This window comes from Nannospalax galili, unplaced genomic scaffold (assembly GCF_000622305.1).
Source record: "Nannospalax galili isolate Female #2095 unplaced genomic scaffold, S.galili_v1.0 scaffold91, whole genome shotgun sequence".
NCBI lineage: Eukaryota > Metazoa > Chordata > Mammalia > Rodentia > Spalacidae > Nannospalax > Nannospalax galili.
This window is the reverse complement of record NW_008332583.1, coordinates 2,368,297-2,385,268: the sequence shown is the minus strand read 5'-3', so window position 1 is coordinate 2,385,268 and position 16,972 is coordinate 2,368,297. Positions and strand designations below refer to the sequence as shown.

Sequence of the window (16,972 nt, the reverse complement as noted above, 5' to 3'; positions counted from 1 at the left end):
TTGTGCAATGCCCATGAAGGACAGAAGAGACTGTCGGATCCCCTGGAACTGGAGTTACAGATTGGAGTTAGCTGCCATGTGGATGCTGGGATTCAAACCCGGGTCTTCTGCAAGAACAGTCAGTGTTCTTAACTGCTGCTCCATCTCTCCAGCCCCCCAAAGTTGGATTTTCTCTTTTTTTGGGGGGGGGGGTCTTTTTGAGACAGGGTCTCCCTGTAGCCCCAGATGTCCTGGAACTCACTATGTAGATCAGGCTGGCCTTGAACTCACAGAGATCCACCTGCCTCTGCCTCCTGAGTGCTGGGATTAAAGATGTGAGCCACCATGCCTGGCTTCCAAAGTTGGATTTTTAAGGTTAGTGAGCCTGTGTGTCTGTCAACACAAGTAGATCAAAGCAAAGCCTTCCTCGTATGTGGCAGGGCATTTATAACAGGTGGGTTAAAGACTTTATGTTCCCATTTGCATTCAAATTCTAAGTACACATTCCCTGTCCGCTCTAAGGCTCATTTTAGATGCACCAAGTAGAAAATTGAATTTAATAGTTAAGCCTCTTTGGTTTCTGAGTTGTGAATATTCTGATGGTGTTGGATTTACAGCACACCCTCATGAACTTTTGTGTTCCCGGGCATGGTATGCTTGTTATGTCAGTGGACAAAGAAAGGAAAAAGGTGACGAAAATCAGCTCCACTGGGCCCCCTGCTGAATCACAGAGTGGCCATTACTCTTTAAGTAGCAAAATAGTTTTGCCAATTAGAAGCCTCATAAAACCAGCGTCCACCATGTATCTGATTTTGCTCTTGATGTAATTTTAGGAAATCAAATGAACCAAGATGGAAATTAAGTTTCTCTGCGGTGGCTTATATACTCCTGTAAGTTCTATTAGATTTAGCAGAAGTTGTGCAGGTGGAACGACAGCAGGCTCACAGCCTTTATGACTTCAGAGAGCAGGTCCTTCTTACTCAGAGGATGGTGGGGGGCGTTGCCTTACTTTGTCATTTGAAATTTCCTCATTTTATGTTCCCAAGCTATTTATTGTACATGTGGAGAGGATGATTGAGGATGTTGTATTTTTATTTTTAACTTTTCTTTATTTTCACATTTATTTATATGGTGCACATGGGCAGGTCAGAGGATAACTTGCAGAATTCAGTTCTTTCCCACCACCGTGTAGGCTCTCGGGATCAACCCTGAAGTTCTCAGTCCTGGCGGCAAGCCCCTTTATCTACTGAATCATTTTACTTGCCCAGTATTTTGAAAGCGGGAAAGAGAAAGCCATTCAAATTCCTCTTAAGGTGAATTGCACAAGGAGCACATCACTTTACAGTTTCTGAGAGGACATGTGACGTGGAGCGAGGGGGCGTGCAGCCATTTGGGAGAAGATGATGAGACATTTCACAGTTTGTTCAACAACAGTACAGAAGGACTAATGCTGAGAACCCTGGGTTGATGAGCCAGCATGTGAAAAATGCAGAAAGTGTTCAACTAAAACTTCTTGCCATCCAGGGTGCTATACTGTGTGGGACACAGCACGGATGCTAGGGACAGTATCAAAACTTGGATTTGATTCCAAGGTTTGCCTATTTTCTTTCCTCATAAGAATTTATGAATTGTATTCAATTCTGTGTTACGAATCTTCATCAAGTCTCACTGAACTGAATTTTATATTTATATTCTTTATTTTTATAATGATTCACATTGTTGAATTTGTTCTAAGACTGCCTGGAAACAATTAACAATATATACCTGTATACCTGTGTGCAAAATCCTGCAAACACATTACCCCCATATCGGTTCCATCTCCATGACAGACCCGTGTATATGTGTGTATCGGTCAATCTTCTCCAAATGATGTTTCCCTTTTCAGACTGTGAATGGTGTGTTGAGACTGTTCATAGCGTTCTTATAAGCTGAGCCCTTTCTTTTCTTCCCTCCTGTGGTGAACCCCTCAGAATGACTTTATCTGCCAGAGAGTGAGGAGTGAGCTTTCTGACATCTGGATCAACAAAGGCTCTCAGGCTCAGGCATCCAGGGCTTGTGGTACTGCTGTTAACCCCTGTTTATCAGATTACTGAAGGGCAGGCTGCTCTCCTCTAGTGTGCACCCAGCTCCCTGCATCTGAGTAATCCTACCAGCAGTGTCCTGATAGCCTTATACAAACAGAGCTCTCCACAGTCACTGAGGCGCTTGAAATGCTGCAACCCGAAGCTTGGATTCTTAGGGATCAGGCCTTCGGTGCTGATGTAACCAAATATACAGGTGACATAATCATCACAGCCTGCAACTTTTCACAATGGGATTAGAATACTGGTCTCTAGAGGCAGGGGAGCCAGAGAGGGTGGTGGCAGCTACAGAGCCCCTGTTGGTTAGGAGGGACAGGTCTTTGTTTTCCATAGTACAGGAGAGCTACTATAACTGAACATGCTTCTGATCAGTATTGGAGAGGGCTGTGACTGTTGCTGCAACAGGAAGTGGTATGTTTAGAGTTACGAGGACAGTAATTACCCCAGCTGAGCCTCACCGCATCCTGTGCATGTATTGAAACGTTTATTAAGCTGGAACTCAACAGTTAGGCTAAGCTGGCTGGCCACTGACTCCCAGGCTTCCTCTGTGCCCACCTTCCCAGTGCTGGGATTACAAACCCATGCTACCACACCTTGCTGTTTTGATGTGGACGCTGGGGATCACACTCCAGCAAGCACTTTACTGACTGAACTATCTTCCCAGCCCCTACCTAAGGAAATTCTTATGCAGGTGGTTGCTTGGTCCAGTTTGGAAATATTATCCAGACAGGAATCAATTTCTCTGAGACATTGAAATTCTGTAATGTAATATTGGACAGACTGAATTATATAGGACAGATCATCCTTCTTATAAAACACAATGATTTCACGTTAGGCCTAAAACCTTTGGAACGCACGGTGCCTCAGGCACAGACCCCCCCCCTGGCCTAGATAATATTGAATCACAGCCTTCTCTTTCCTGCTTTCCCACATAGAAGTTGGCAAGGGAGCCCCAGTGAAGGTTATTCTTAAAACCAATGCTGTTCATATCTGCTGGCGCGAAAGGCTCCTAATGGGGCCTCTAGATTCAAGTGCTTTTGGGAGTAGCCCCTCTGTGTCCTAGTGGGTAAACATGGAGGCATAGGACTCTTTTAATATGTCCTATCATTTCTCTAGGTTGTGTTGACTTTAGATCCATTTTTTCCTATCTATAATACATGACCTTGAAGAGGTGAATTTACTTTCCCATATTTCATCTGTAAAGTGGAGAAAATGAAATCTATAGAAATTACTATAGGAATAAAGAAAGGAAGGGTAAGGTGTCAGGTCACCGTCTACGAAAGTCATGGCTGGTAGTCACTTATTGTTCTACGTTCCTGGAGTCACTTATTGTTCTACGTTCCTGGAACGTATCCATCCCACGAAATGGTTTTCTATGCTGAACCTAAAAGGATGGGGCAAAGAGAGCTGAATACAAGAGGTGGTGAGATTGTGTAACCCACAAAGTAATGACTGACAACCATTGGTCTCTTCCTAGTGAAACTTAATTGAATTCTGTTCCTGCTGATTCTCTGTAAAAAGGAGTGTCCTGACACTGATAACAAAGGGGCTGGCCAGTAAATAAATAGAAAATTGTTAGTTTTTGTTTCTCTGTTTGTGAATAGAAATACATAGACCTGAACTGTAAGCGTGGATCAGATAATGAAAACTTTTATTAGCATAAATTACAAATACAAAATGACGAGCCCCCCCATCCCTCTCCGCTTCTAGCTCTTCCCTCGCCTGCTTTGTATACTTTGAAAAAACGTCTAGATTGTGTGAGAGAAAATATGTGATACCTCTCTTTCTTAGTTTGCTTTATTTCCCTTTACACAATGATCCCCGGTTCCATCCGTTTTCCCCAAATAGCATGATTTCTTTGTTATTTATGACCAGATGATGCTTCACTGTGTTCCGGCTTTTGGCTCATCTGTTGATGGGCAGTTGGGCTGACTGCATAGCCTGGGCGTTGTGAATAGTGTTGTGATAAATATGGGTGTGCACGTATCTCTGTTTGCTTAGGTTCTTTGGGATGTATACTACTACTTATAAAACTGGGTCACATAGTAGTTTTGTTTTTAGGGTTTTGAGGAACTTCCTACTAATTTCCACAGTGACCGAAGTGATTCGGTCTTCACATTTTGCCAGCACTGGTGCTTTGATTTCTGGAGGGCAGCCTTTCTCATGAGTGAGAGGGGTCAAGTCTCAGGATACTGTTGCTTTGCATTTCTTTGATGGGTAAGGATGCTGAACTTTTTTTTCATGTGCTTATTGGACATTTGTAGTACTTTTCAGAACTTTTTGTTCATTTGCCTATTTATATTGATCAGATTACTTTCTGTTGGACTTTATTTTTTGAGTTCTTTATGTGTTCTGGATATTAGTCTGTTGTCCAATGAATAGCCTGAAGGATTTTCTCCCAATGAAAACATTTTAATATTGAGCCCAGGAGTTTGGATTTTATTCATTTGGCAGGTACGAACAATGGAAGCTTTTGTACATGTGTGCTCGTGTGTGGATGTCTGCCTTTGTGCGTACATGTGGAAATGTCTTCATCTGTCACACTCCATATTACTTTGAGACCGAATCCGAGCAGATCTATTGTTTTCAGATCTAGATCCTGATTTGCCAGATCCTCCCATCCCCACGTCCGTAGCACTGAGACTGCAAGTTCCCACTGCCATGCACAGTGCTTTTACATGGGTTCTGGGGAAATCAAACTGAGGTCCTCATGCTTGTGTGTCTCGTGCTTTCTGACCAGATGCACAGACACACAGCCCTTGGCTTTCCTGGTTTCAGGACAACACCTATGTGAAAAGCAGAAAAAAGACCAGTTTCTCTCTCTTGCACCTCTTAGAAATCAAGGTGCTCCATCACGGTCACCTCTTTTTCCTGTTCAGGTTCATGTCCACCCCATAGCTGCACAGGGTGGCTGAGGGATCCATCTTTCTTTTTGAGCTTCTGTAGCTGGAAGGGCCATGTGCACACCACAAATGGCTCCTGGCCTGTGGCCAGGTGACCAGTGTTACCTGCGAACTGGAGGACAGTGACACGTGGGAGTCAATGAGAACTCCATGGGGAATGAGTACAAGAGACAAGATGATCTGATACGGAGTGGAGGATGGGTTAGAAGTTGGTTTGGAAAGCTAGTGAGTCATTCAGCTGTTACCCCAATGTCAATTCAGGCCATCCTGGAGGAAGTGGCCTGTGGGTAGGAGTAACTGAGGATCAGAGTGAAGGTTTGAAGTACTGATTCAGGAATATTCACTTGAAAGGTCATAGTGAAGTGCAAGGACCCCAAATGAGGAAAAAATAAAAGAAGAATGGACAAGAACCAAATAACCAACCTAAGGGAAGGCTTCTTGTTGAGGTTTCTGCATGGACAACAAAGTGCCAGGGTGCCCATTCAGTGTTTTAGAACCTCCATATCTTCTCTCTAGACATACAACCTTAGGGAAGGCCAACTGTACTTGCTGCATAGACCCACTGGAAGCCAGGGTCCTGGGCTGGGGCTGGCTCTACCCAACCCCATACTGCATACTCCAAATTCTAGTTCTGCACAGATTTCCTTGTTCTTCCTTATTTCTGGAGTTGTTTTCTCTGCTGTGGCCTTTGGTGGGGAAGTAGCATACAGAAGAGGCATATATTATAATTGTACTTAAGTAATTTGAGGATGAATGAAGTTCCCATTCTCAAGAAGGTCTGTGAAGAGAGCTGCAGAATTGGCCTTCGGAGGCTACCAAGGTGACCTTGGAGACAGAGAAAGAACATCTAATTAGCCACCTGCCAACCAAGGTGTTGTGTCCCCTGCATCTCAAGTTTCCTCTAAGTCCTGAGCTTCTGTAGCTGGAAGGGCCATGTAGGGAGCGAGGAGCTATCAAGAGGAGAGTATATTACAGTGAAGATTGTTAATAGTTGACCTGACTGTTCAGATTTGACAGTCTGAGGTTCTGCTATACTTCCCACTTGGGACACCTGAGGATGTGTCTCCGTCCCATTGACTTTGGGCTGGGCTCTGTGATTGCCTTTGTTCCGTGCACTTAGTGGAATGCAGGTGTACAGAGAGCTGGGATGTGCTTACATGGCTTGACTTGGCCTCTGTGCTTTTGCCAGTTGCCTTGTAAGGTGCACAACCTAGGGTGACAAGTAGCAGCTGGTCACAGGGTCAGAAGTATGTGAAACTCCTAGCCCCAGCTTATCTCCCTGTCACCCAGTACACCCAAATACCAGCCAGCCAGAAATCAGTTTCTTTGGATTACACAGTCTTGTTGCAGCAGAACTCTGACCTATGTGGGGCAAGTTGACCAATGTGTGATGTATCTCTTTTTTTCAGCCAGAATTTTGAGAGGAGTTAGAATGTTCGGTGATGTGGGAAATGAATCAGTCAAGTCTAGGGTCACCCAGCTCACCTTCATTGGACCAAAATGGAATTTCTGCCCACCCTCATCCAGTATTGTGTGAACTCCTTTTTTCTTTTTACTTTTAGGACACAAATCGTGATTTCATATTGTGATTAACAGAGCCAGTATGCATTTTTAGACTGAATTTAAAGGTGCATCTGCTATGTCATTCAGATAAGGGAGAAAATGGTACCGTGGACCTTTTTCAAATTCCCACAGGCTTAAAATATAAAAGCCCCCAAGCTTGGTGTGGTGGTGCATGCCTTTAATCAGAGGCAGGCATGATCTCTGTGAGTTCAAGGCCAGCCTGGTCTACATAGTGAGTTCCAGGACAGCTGGGGCTACAGGGAGATCCTGTCTCAAAAAAGACCAAAAAAAAAACAAGCAAAAAAAAACCCTTCAGCATTCTGACAGCACACCTTGCCTGGGTTACAGCTCAGCTCTTGTTTGGTTCCCCAGCCAGTACTGGAATATCATTAGGTTACAAATCAGATCTAACGGTTTAGATTATTGTTCATCTTGAGCTCTGTGCTTTCTCTCCATTAGTTGTGGCATAACAGAAATAATTCAATTTATTAGCAGGCCCGTCTTCTCAAAAAAGCTTTTATTTTGAAATGTGTGTGAGGACGCAGTGGGAGAGAACTACACATGCTTCTACAGTGTCTCAGGAGGTAAAAATCACTGTCATATAAAACCTTTGGAAACATATGTGGTTTTTTGACACGAAGAGATACTTGTAATGTGCTATAACTCATCTTCACTACAGAAACAACGTTTTTTCTGGCACTTTTTTTGTTCCCTGGTGGTTACAGTTGTTTTGTGTTAATGTGTTAAAGTCATGATTTCACGTGTATTGTCATGTTGGTGAGAATGATGCTGACGTTGATTCATTCATTTATTCAGTTTATCAATGTGTCTGTCACCCAATCCACATAGATTTGAGCTCCATCTTCATAGAGCATCATTAATTTGTCTTCAATAGGTAATAATCTTTTATACTAGTTAAAGATGATAGTTAAAGAGGTTTAGTTTAGCGGTACAGTGAAAACTCATCGATCTAAACTCAGATTTATGAATACATTTTGTGAGTTTCCATATTATGATTCCCGCAGTCAGTCACTGCCCACAGTGGAGGTTGCTGATCATGCTATGTCTGTTGACCTCTGCTCACCAATTGAAATCCATAAAATTTAATATTCATCTTGAGATTTCCTCAGTTTCCAGATAGTGGTTCAATCTCCTGTTTTTCACAGTAGAGATTCTCGAGAGGCAGCAGAACAAGGAAAATGACTCCAGGTCTATCACGAAGTACATGTACTTTGAAATCACCTGCAGGAGCCCTGCCCGTGCTCCCCAGCTCCCCTTTCCTTCTAGTGATGAGGCTAGAGTGTGGGAAGTGATGGAGGGCATCAAGGCGGATGAAAATGCTATGAACAACTGTTCTGCTGGTTTGATGAATTTTTAATGTGCACCTACTGGTGTAGGTTATGACTTCATCTCAATGTAGATAAATACCAGGCTCTTCACTGTGGCCCATGCTTCCTGGAGTCATTTAAATTTTAACTTCTGTAAGCAGTGATGTTACGTGCAACCAATAATTGCTTATATTCCTTGAGACAGATTCCCACTAACTTTTGTTCAGGAAAGACCAATGTCTTGAGCTATCTTGACAGGAGAGTGAGGTATGATGTAATAAAAATTTTCTAGCATGAGATAGCTTTGGGGCTCAACTAGCTGGTTGCAAGGATCCAATCTCAAGGATTTGTAAATAGAAAAAAATGGAAGAACTGAAATCCTATTGTTAGGGAACAGGGCGATATTCTCCTCCCTTTTCCCCCCAGCTATTGGGGCCCTAAGAGTTTTGCATTCCTTTAACTCTGAAAGGTATGTTTCTGTGATTAGCATTTTCCTGTTTATTTAGTGCCCATTAGATCCCTGGCTCTTATTTATTGAGCATCAAATTTGACCTATCCCCCAAATCCCATCAGGTAGGAGTCACTAATTTTTTTTTTTTTAAGACAAATGATGTTAGGTTTCAAATTAGTTTATGTCCCAGACACGTAGGTGGTTTTTTATGACTATTTTCCATGTGTTGCGTGAATTCCTTATATTTTATTCACTTGCCTGCTTCTGTAGATGTTTTGTTTTTTGTTTTTGTTTTTGTTTTTGTTTTTTTTTTTTGACAGCCTCTTACTTTGTAACTAAGGCTAACTTCAAACTTGTGATCATCCTGTCTCAGCCTCCCAAGTGCCTGATTATATACCTAGGTCTACATTAATTCTTTTAGAATTCGTTTTTAATTCTCATAGTTATATGATGAGATGCTATTTAAAAAAAAATTTTTTTTTTTTAAGTTTTATGTGGGTTCTGGGAATCGAACCTGGGTCCTCTGCAAGCACAGTCAGTGCTCTTAACCGCTGAGGCATCTCTCCAGCCCTGAGATCCTATTTTTATGGTGAGGATGTTGAGATGGGGACTGTTAAGGTGCTTGTCACACAGCTTGTAAAGGGTGGAGCAGGATTGGAAGTTGGTTCTTGTCCCATCTGTGTAAGAGCCCATGCTCATAACCACTGAGTTTTCCCACCTCTTGTCTCAGAGAAGCAGCCAAAGGGCCCGCTTTGCTTGTCAACAGTGAGCTTACAGCATGCCAGGAGACCCCGTCTAGCGGTAATTTGCTGTGTTGATACTTGACTTGCTGTAGCGCAGGCGGTCTCTGGTAGCCCCGTTTTCTGCTTGCTGTTTGATTTTTGTGTTTGTTTATAACTTTGGATATGCTGTTAAGGTCTTTTCAGACCTCTGGGAAATGTGAGTTACTTGGAAGGATGCCTAAAAATTCCATGAAGTCAGGATTAGCTTCTGGGAGTGGCTGATGTAGAAGGAAAAGGAGAAAGATCTTTTATTAAAAACATAGTGCCCTTGGAGGATGGCTGTGCTGGTTTCTTTTCCCCCTCCATTTTACTTTCTTCTCAGTATTCTAAGGTCACCAGGAAAGACTCAAGAAAGTACATTTTGTTATGTAACTGATTTGTGCCAGGTATCTTGCTATGTGCACTGTCTATCTGTTCTTATTAGCCCCAGGAGCAACTGTTAAGGAACTGACGTTTATGCCTCTCTACAAATAAATATGCTGAGGCTCAGGTTAGCCAGCAGTAGAAGAATGAGTTTGTGTGTGTGTGTGTGTGTGTGTGTGTGTGTGTGTGTGTGTGTTGATGTTTTTGTGTGTACGCATGTGGTGGCCAGGGATTGATGTCAAGTGTCTCCCTGTCCACTTATTTTTGTAGGCACCGAATCTGGAACACTGATCCAGCTAGACTGGCTGGGCAGGAAGTCCCTCAGACCCTCCTCAGGCTGCTCCTCCAGTGCAGGGATTGCACATGAACACCACCATGTATGACTTTTTAGGTGGATGCTAGGGATCCGAACTTAGATCCCTATATCATCTTCCTCAGGGCAGGCACTTTACCAACTGAGTCATCGCCTCAGCCCCTGCAGATGGATTTAAACTCAAATCTGCCTAGCACTGTGTACAGTCCTTGTCCCCTTCAGCACGTCAGTGTCAGGCACAGCTTCTGAAATCTACCTGCTAGTTCAGCCTTAATGGCTGCCGTTTTCTCTGATTTTGTTTTGTTTATTATTAAAAAGAAATCTCATTGTTGCACATTAGTGTCTCAATTGACTGCAGCCCTGTTTCCAGAGGAGCCTTAGAGATAGAATACATTATGGGAGGGGATAACCATTTCCCAGTGTCATCTCTCATTTGAACTAATCAGAGAATACGAGCTTATATATTGGCAAGATTGTAGGCACCCAGATGATGAGGCTTCAGTGTTTCGCTGAATAAAAGTAGTTTATCCATTCTTTACTGCAAGTGCTTATTGAGAACCTTACTGCTCCATGGTCGCAGTCATTATCCGGCAAGATGTGAGATATAGCAACAGTTTATTAGGTCAAGGAAGGCCCATGCATCCATCCAATAAATATTTATGAAGTGTCTGTTACATGCTGGGCACTGTGATAGGCACTGAAGACACAGGAGTAAACAAAACAGATCGGTCTCTCAGTGTGTTGCAGAAACATAACCAGTGTTTGGAAATTCTAGAATGGATCTTTCAGTGTTTTTATTTCAGCCTAGCTCGTTTTCTTTCTTAAAACCACTGGACTGGCTGTCTTTTGAATCCTTAAAAAGCATTACTGACAGATGATGATCTTTTGGGTATAGAATGAGTGCTTCTTGCCTGCTGTTGACTAACTTTTTCAAGTTTTTTATGGAAGCCGTATGATGAATTCATGAAAATGGCAATCTACAGTGTAAAGTTCTGTTCTGAGGGGTAATGTCGTCTTGATGCTGTTTTGTATCTTGGCCTTTGTGCAGCGTGGAAAACGCACATGCCCATTAGGTTCTCCACTGCACTGTGTCTGCTCCCAGCTACTTGAACACTGTTCCATCCTAAATATCTTAGAACTCTTTGGATATCTTCTTTCCAGATACGTTCTCATGATCACATAGATGCACTTGCTTGTGAGTTTGAAAGAATGGTTTGGAGAGGCATGCGTGGGTTTTCTTGTAGCGATTGGTCAGAGTTGATGAAGGGTTGCTTGACGGTTATAATGGATGGAGCAGGTGAAATGATCAGATCTGAAGATTTTATGAAGTGAAACTTGCCTCTCAATGTGCTGAAGAAATTCCCTGGTAAATTCCCAGGGTTCTGTTGTTGTTGTTCCTTTGTTTTGTTTTGTTTTGTTTTTCCTGAGGAGGAGTGGTAATTCCTTGATAACATTAAGTTTAATGCTTTGAAACTTGTTGGCGTTTAGCTATTTTAGTTTTTTATTTCATCCTGTCTTCATAAAAAGATTTATTATCTATTTATTTATTTGTTTGTTTTAGCCTCGTTTATATGTACCATACACATGCCTGGTGCCTGAGGAAGTCCGAAGATGTTGGATCCCTGGAAGTGAAGTCACAGACTATTGTCAGCCACCATGTGGGTGCTGGGAACTGAACCCAGGTTCTCCGCAAGAGCAGCCAGTACTTTTAATGCTGAGTTATCTCTCCAGCCCTTCATATCTTTTGGCATTTATTAACAATAATGATAAAGAATAGATTCAAAAGGATCAAAGCTAGGCATGGTGGCACAGGCCTTTAATCCTGGCACTCGGGAGGCAGAGGCAGGCAGATCTCTGTGAGTTCAAGGCCAGCTTGGTCTACATAGTGAATTCCAGGCCAGCTGGGGCTACAGGGAGACCCTGTCTCAAAAAGACCAAATATATATAATTACAGAACATGAAATACTGAGTAACTCATCATGAGATTTTTAACTGCTGTGTAAGCCAGAGTTCTCCAGAGATACAGAACCAGTGAAGAGTTGGTTTTACTTTGAGCATCCCTGATCTGAAATGCTTCAAAACTGGAAAATTTGAAGCACTGATACAATCTGCAGATGGAGACATCCATCCCGTGAAACCGGGTTTGTGTCCCAACTTATTTTAAGTAACGTAGAAAATTATCTTCAGGTTAGATGCAAGGTGAAGATGACATGTAAGTGAATACTGTGTTTAGAATTAAGTCCCTTCTCTAAGATACCCTAATTAGCATATGCAAATATTCCAGATTTGGAGAAATCCCACAATCTGAGATATTTCTGGCCCAAGTGTTACAGATCAAAAAGGCTCAACTTGTAAGGAATTGGCTCATGTGGCTGTGCAGGTGATGAGTATTCTTCCTGCTTGCTAGAGATGCCCAAGAACTGGTCCTGTAAGTTCCCATCTGAGTTTGACCTCCTGAGAAGGAGGTCTCCAAGGTCACCATTCATACTCATGCAAGAGAGAGAGGGTAATTCTTTCTTACTGCCCCATTCTGCTCTGAGTTGGCCCTTAGCAGATTGGACGATGTTCAGCTCCACTGAAGAGCATCTATGAGCTTTACTTGATCATTCAATTAAAATGTTCGCCTCTCTCAGAAATACCCCCAACACCAACCTAAAATCGTGCTTGATGCAGTAGCTGGGCATTGCAAGGGCAGATTGACTCCTGGAATTCCCTACTGTGGTAGAAAATCTTTCTTTTGTCTTTTTTCTTGATCTGTCCCCTTTGCCCATGTGGCTATAGGTGGCCAAGCAGTAACGTATTGGTGTTGGATCACTGTGACTATTGGAGCGCAGTAGATTGAGGCCCGGGCCACTGGGGGTTGTCCAGGTAACAGCTCCCCTTTTCATCTCCAAGGGGTCCTGGTTTTGCACTTTCTTTGTTACGTTGGTGGCAAATTGTGTGTGAGATTTCCTAGGCAACGCTGCCTGCACTGGGGAACCTGATACTGTCTTAATCCTAACACTTGTATTCAATGTGGTATTTTTTGTTCCCTGTGACTTTTTTTTTTTTTTTTTTGGCTTACTTCAGGTCAAGCTTTCCTTAACCATTCTTTTTAAATGCTGTGTTTTTAAGGGCTATTGCCCACATTTTGTAATATATTTCAATGTAGATTTTTTGTTGTTGTTGACTTTTTGGTGGTGTTAAGGCCCTAAGGTGTTATGTTAGGTAGGCATGAGCTAGCCTATGGACCTGTATCCCCAGTCCCAACAGCTCCTTCCTTTATCCCTAAGCATCTTAACTTTTTCAGTTGTAGTGGGCATGAAAATTATACATATTGACCAGATCAAATCTGTATGATTGTCTCAGGCTGACAAAAGACATCTTTACTTCTTATGTGATTAAATATTTGATGGTAGATACTCTTTTCTTTCATGTTTTATATCAGAAAATAGAGAATTAAATGACAGGTGATGTGCAATGAATTAAAGAGTTATTGAAGGAAAGTTAGGGCAACCTGAGGGTGTGAGAGAGGCAAAAGCAGGTGGAAGGGAGAGGAAGATTAAAGAGGCATGGAGATCTGGGAGTAATGAGTTGTGAGGTAAATGCGTAAGTAGCAAACATGACTGATGATCACGCTAATGTAGACAGTGATGGAGAACATTCTCCCAGGAAATGTGTGCAGAGCTTCCTCAGTTAGGTCACTGCACCCACGCAGTCTTTATGAGGTACCCACAGTTATTTCCTGCATTTTACAGAGACATATGCAGAGCCTCTACATTACATAATTTACATAATTTGAACTGGGCAGGGGCCATCAGGAACATCATCTCTTTAGTAATTGAATGTGTGTGTATGCACAAGGACACACACACACACACACACACACACACACACACACACACACACTATAGTTCTGTCTTTCTTCTTCATCAACCAGGGATCAGGTAACTGTTTTCCAGACAAGTTTAGTAAGTTACCTAAGTACCCACAGTTTATTTCATTTTTATAAAGTGTGTGTGTGGGGGGGTGTGGGTGTGTGTATGTGTGCGAATATGTACAGGCACAGGAGTGCTCTCATTCAGCATTTGGGAGTCGGAGGACAACTTTTGGGGGTCAGTTCTCTCCTTTCATCCTTGAAGTTGGATCTGGGGATTGAACTTGGGTCTCCAGGTGTGCATGGCCAACACCTTTACCTGCTGAGCATAGCACCCCCTCCCAAACCTTCATTCTTATCTCCTTAGTACTGTTTCTTTGACTTCTATGCCTTAAAAAAATTTTGTTGTTCACCTTTTCTCTTTCTACCTACATTTCTAAACTTGAAATAAGGATTAGGTTTTGTGTTATAATTGAAAAGGTAAAGTAGCCTGAAAATAATTCTGGCTTCCTAGGAGTATTAGTTTGATGCTTAGAGAATTTCTTGCCTTTCCTTGACTTTAGATTTAAATCTTCCATTAAGGACCAACACTTAACACATTAATGCTGTCACTGAACTTCCTACTCAGTGATTTACCAATGGAAACCCTCAATAGCCAGGCTTGGTAAGGACTGTAGAACAGGACCTTCTACAGAGAGGAAAGGAAAATTCTGTCTGACCTCACAGGAATCCTTCATGTTTGGTAAAAATCCAAATGCACAAGAAAAATAAATCAGACATTTGAAGAAGCTGCATCCTTGAGAGTTGTGAAAAATCCCCAAAGCTCAGATATTTTCTTTCCAATTTAAGCTAGAGGAATTTTTCAATGTGAATCTGTTTTTACATGGCCAGGAATAGGGTATTCTGAATGTTAAAATAATTGTTGATTCTTGGTATAGTGACCTTTGGCCTTTTAGACAGATGCCTTTCTCTCCTGGCCAGGCATAGAGCAACAGCGTCATCTTCTGGTCCCCTAAGAAGGAGATACATGGAAGGAATATTTTTTTGGGGGGGTGGAGTCTTTTTTTAACTTTTAAAATTATTTTTATGTTATGTGTGTGAATGTTATGTCTGCATGTGTGTAAGTGTACATGTGTCACACAGTGCCCACGGAGACCAGAGAGGGTGTCAGATACCCTGAAACTGGGGTTATGGATAACTGTTAGCAGCCAGGTGGGCTCTGGGATTTGAAACCTGGTCGTCTGCAGCTGGTGCTCTTAACCGCTGAGCCATCTCTACAGCCCTGGGGATAGAGTCTTTAGCTGAGAGTATATGGGAACATACCCTCTGCCCCTGTTTATTTCCCAGAGAAAGGAAAATGCAGGGGCGTGTCCATTCCCTGTGGTTGTTTAGGGTCAGCATCTCATCCTTGGGAGCACGTCCCTGTTAGGAGTTCTCAAGGCAGTTCATTGTTTCTTTCCATCTTCTTTGCATCCAATGTGTATTTTGTTTCCTAAGAGATTGGTGGAGCTGTAGAAGCTGAACCAGTTCTACAAGGGTTTTTTTTTTTTTTTTTTTTTTTCCTTAGTGAAATTGTATTGCCCAGTACATAGGAGATGGTCAGGCTTAACTGTGGTAGGTATTTGTGGTATATGAATTTTTTGCATTTAAAAAATTATTTATTTTATGTGTATGCATGTATTGCCTATGTGTGGGTGAGTGCACCTGTGTCATGCAGTGCCTGCGGAGGTCAGAAGAGGCTGTTGAATCCCCTGGGACTGGAGTTATGGACAGTTGTTAGCTACCATGTGGGTGCTGGGACTCAAACCTGGGTCTTCTGCAAGAACAGCCAGTGTTCTTAACCAATGAGTCATCTCTCCAGCCCCATTTTTTTGCATTTTAAATTAGGTCAGTTTTCCTTGAAGATATGATAGAAATCTTAGATTATTATGGTTATTCATATTTTATCTTGTAGACTATTAAGGTAAAGACAAAAACAAAGCTATATTTCAAGGAGGTAAAATATATATGGAGTCATAAATAAAGTAAGAATTGGGAAAGTGAGACTGCTTTCTTATACACACTAAGACCACTTGCCCAAAGCTGGCACCACCCACAGTGGGCTGAGTCTGCCCACATGACTCAATAATCAAGAAAATGCCTCATAGACATACCCAGAGGCCAGTTCAATTAGAGGAAATTCTCATTTGTGGTTCCTTCTTTCCTGGTGTATCAAGTTGACAACTGAAGCTATCTGGCACACCTTGAAAAGATTCACCACATAGACTTAACTGATCCTCCTATTGAGTTAGGTAAAATTATTTTCTAGAAGTTGGGGAGATAGGTTAGTTGGTAAAATGCTTACCTTTCAAGTATAAGGACCTGAGTTTTATTCCCTAGAGCCCAAGTAAAAAAAAGCTGGGTTGCTGAGTGTGGCAATGGGTGCCTCTCACCCCTGTGGAGGTGGAAATGAGCAGGTTCCTAGGGCTCCCTGCCCAGCATCCTGGCTTACTCTGCGTGTTCCATGCCTTGCGAGAGACCTGTTTCAACACCACAGTAAATGGTAACTGAGGAATTACAATTTACATCCCTTTGCAGCAGAGAAAGCCATGCTACAAACTGATCCCACTGTCAAGATTTTCAAGTGTCTGTGGTGTCCTTTAGTAGAATGTAGTTGTTCCACATTGTAGAATACTGCGGACTGAGTAAACTAATAGTTCCTTAGCTGTTTGCTTCTTTGCTGATAGCCCAGAGCTTTCTTATGGGAGATGGGATTTTACCAGGTATGGCCCAGAATCTGGCCCAGACAGGGACAGGGCCACAAGGGCAAGCTCGAGTAGAAGGAAGGCAGGGGCTTTTGCCCTCACCCCCTTGAGTCTGTGCTGAGTGTCTTGTGGGGATCAGGACTTTGATGATGACGATGCAGTAGTGTAGGCATCCTGGGTGTAGACCAGCTGGAGAAACCTTTCCAGGTTATTGGTCAGAACTGGATAGCACTGTGCATTTCTGTATCTGAACACTTTTGCCCTCCTCCTGGATTTTATTTTATGTGTAGGAATGTATAGCTTGCATGTAGGTAGGTGCACCCATGTCGTGCAGTACCCGTGGAGGTCAGAAGAGGGCGTCAGATGCCCTGGAACTGAAGGTACGGACAGCTGCTAACAGCCATGTGCGTGCTGCAAATCGAACCCAGGTCCTCTGCAAGAGCAGCCAGTGCTCCTAACCTCTGAGCCATATATCCAGCTCCACTGTTCCTACTGAACATAATGAAAGGGAAATGCAAATAGGAACTTGCCATCCCCAAGATGAGTTTGTTTATGATTGTGATTCACAGAAACTACAGCAAGGGCCAAAGCGGAGTACAGACATTTCAT

The 16,972-nt window shown here is 42.6% G+C and overlaps 1 protein-coding gene across 2 annotated transcripts in view; it reads left to right on the top strand.

Moving 5' to 3' along the window:
- The window catches only part of Ptprg (protein tyrosine phosphatase receptor type G), a 766,544-nt gene that overhangs the window by 253,336 nt on the left and 496,236 nt on the right, over nt 1-16,972 (top strand). The gene's annotated exons all lie outside the window — the stretch shown is intronic.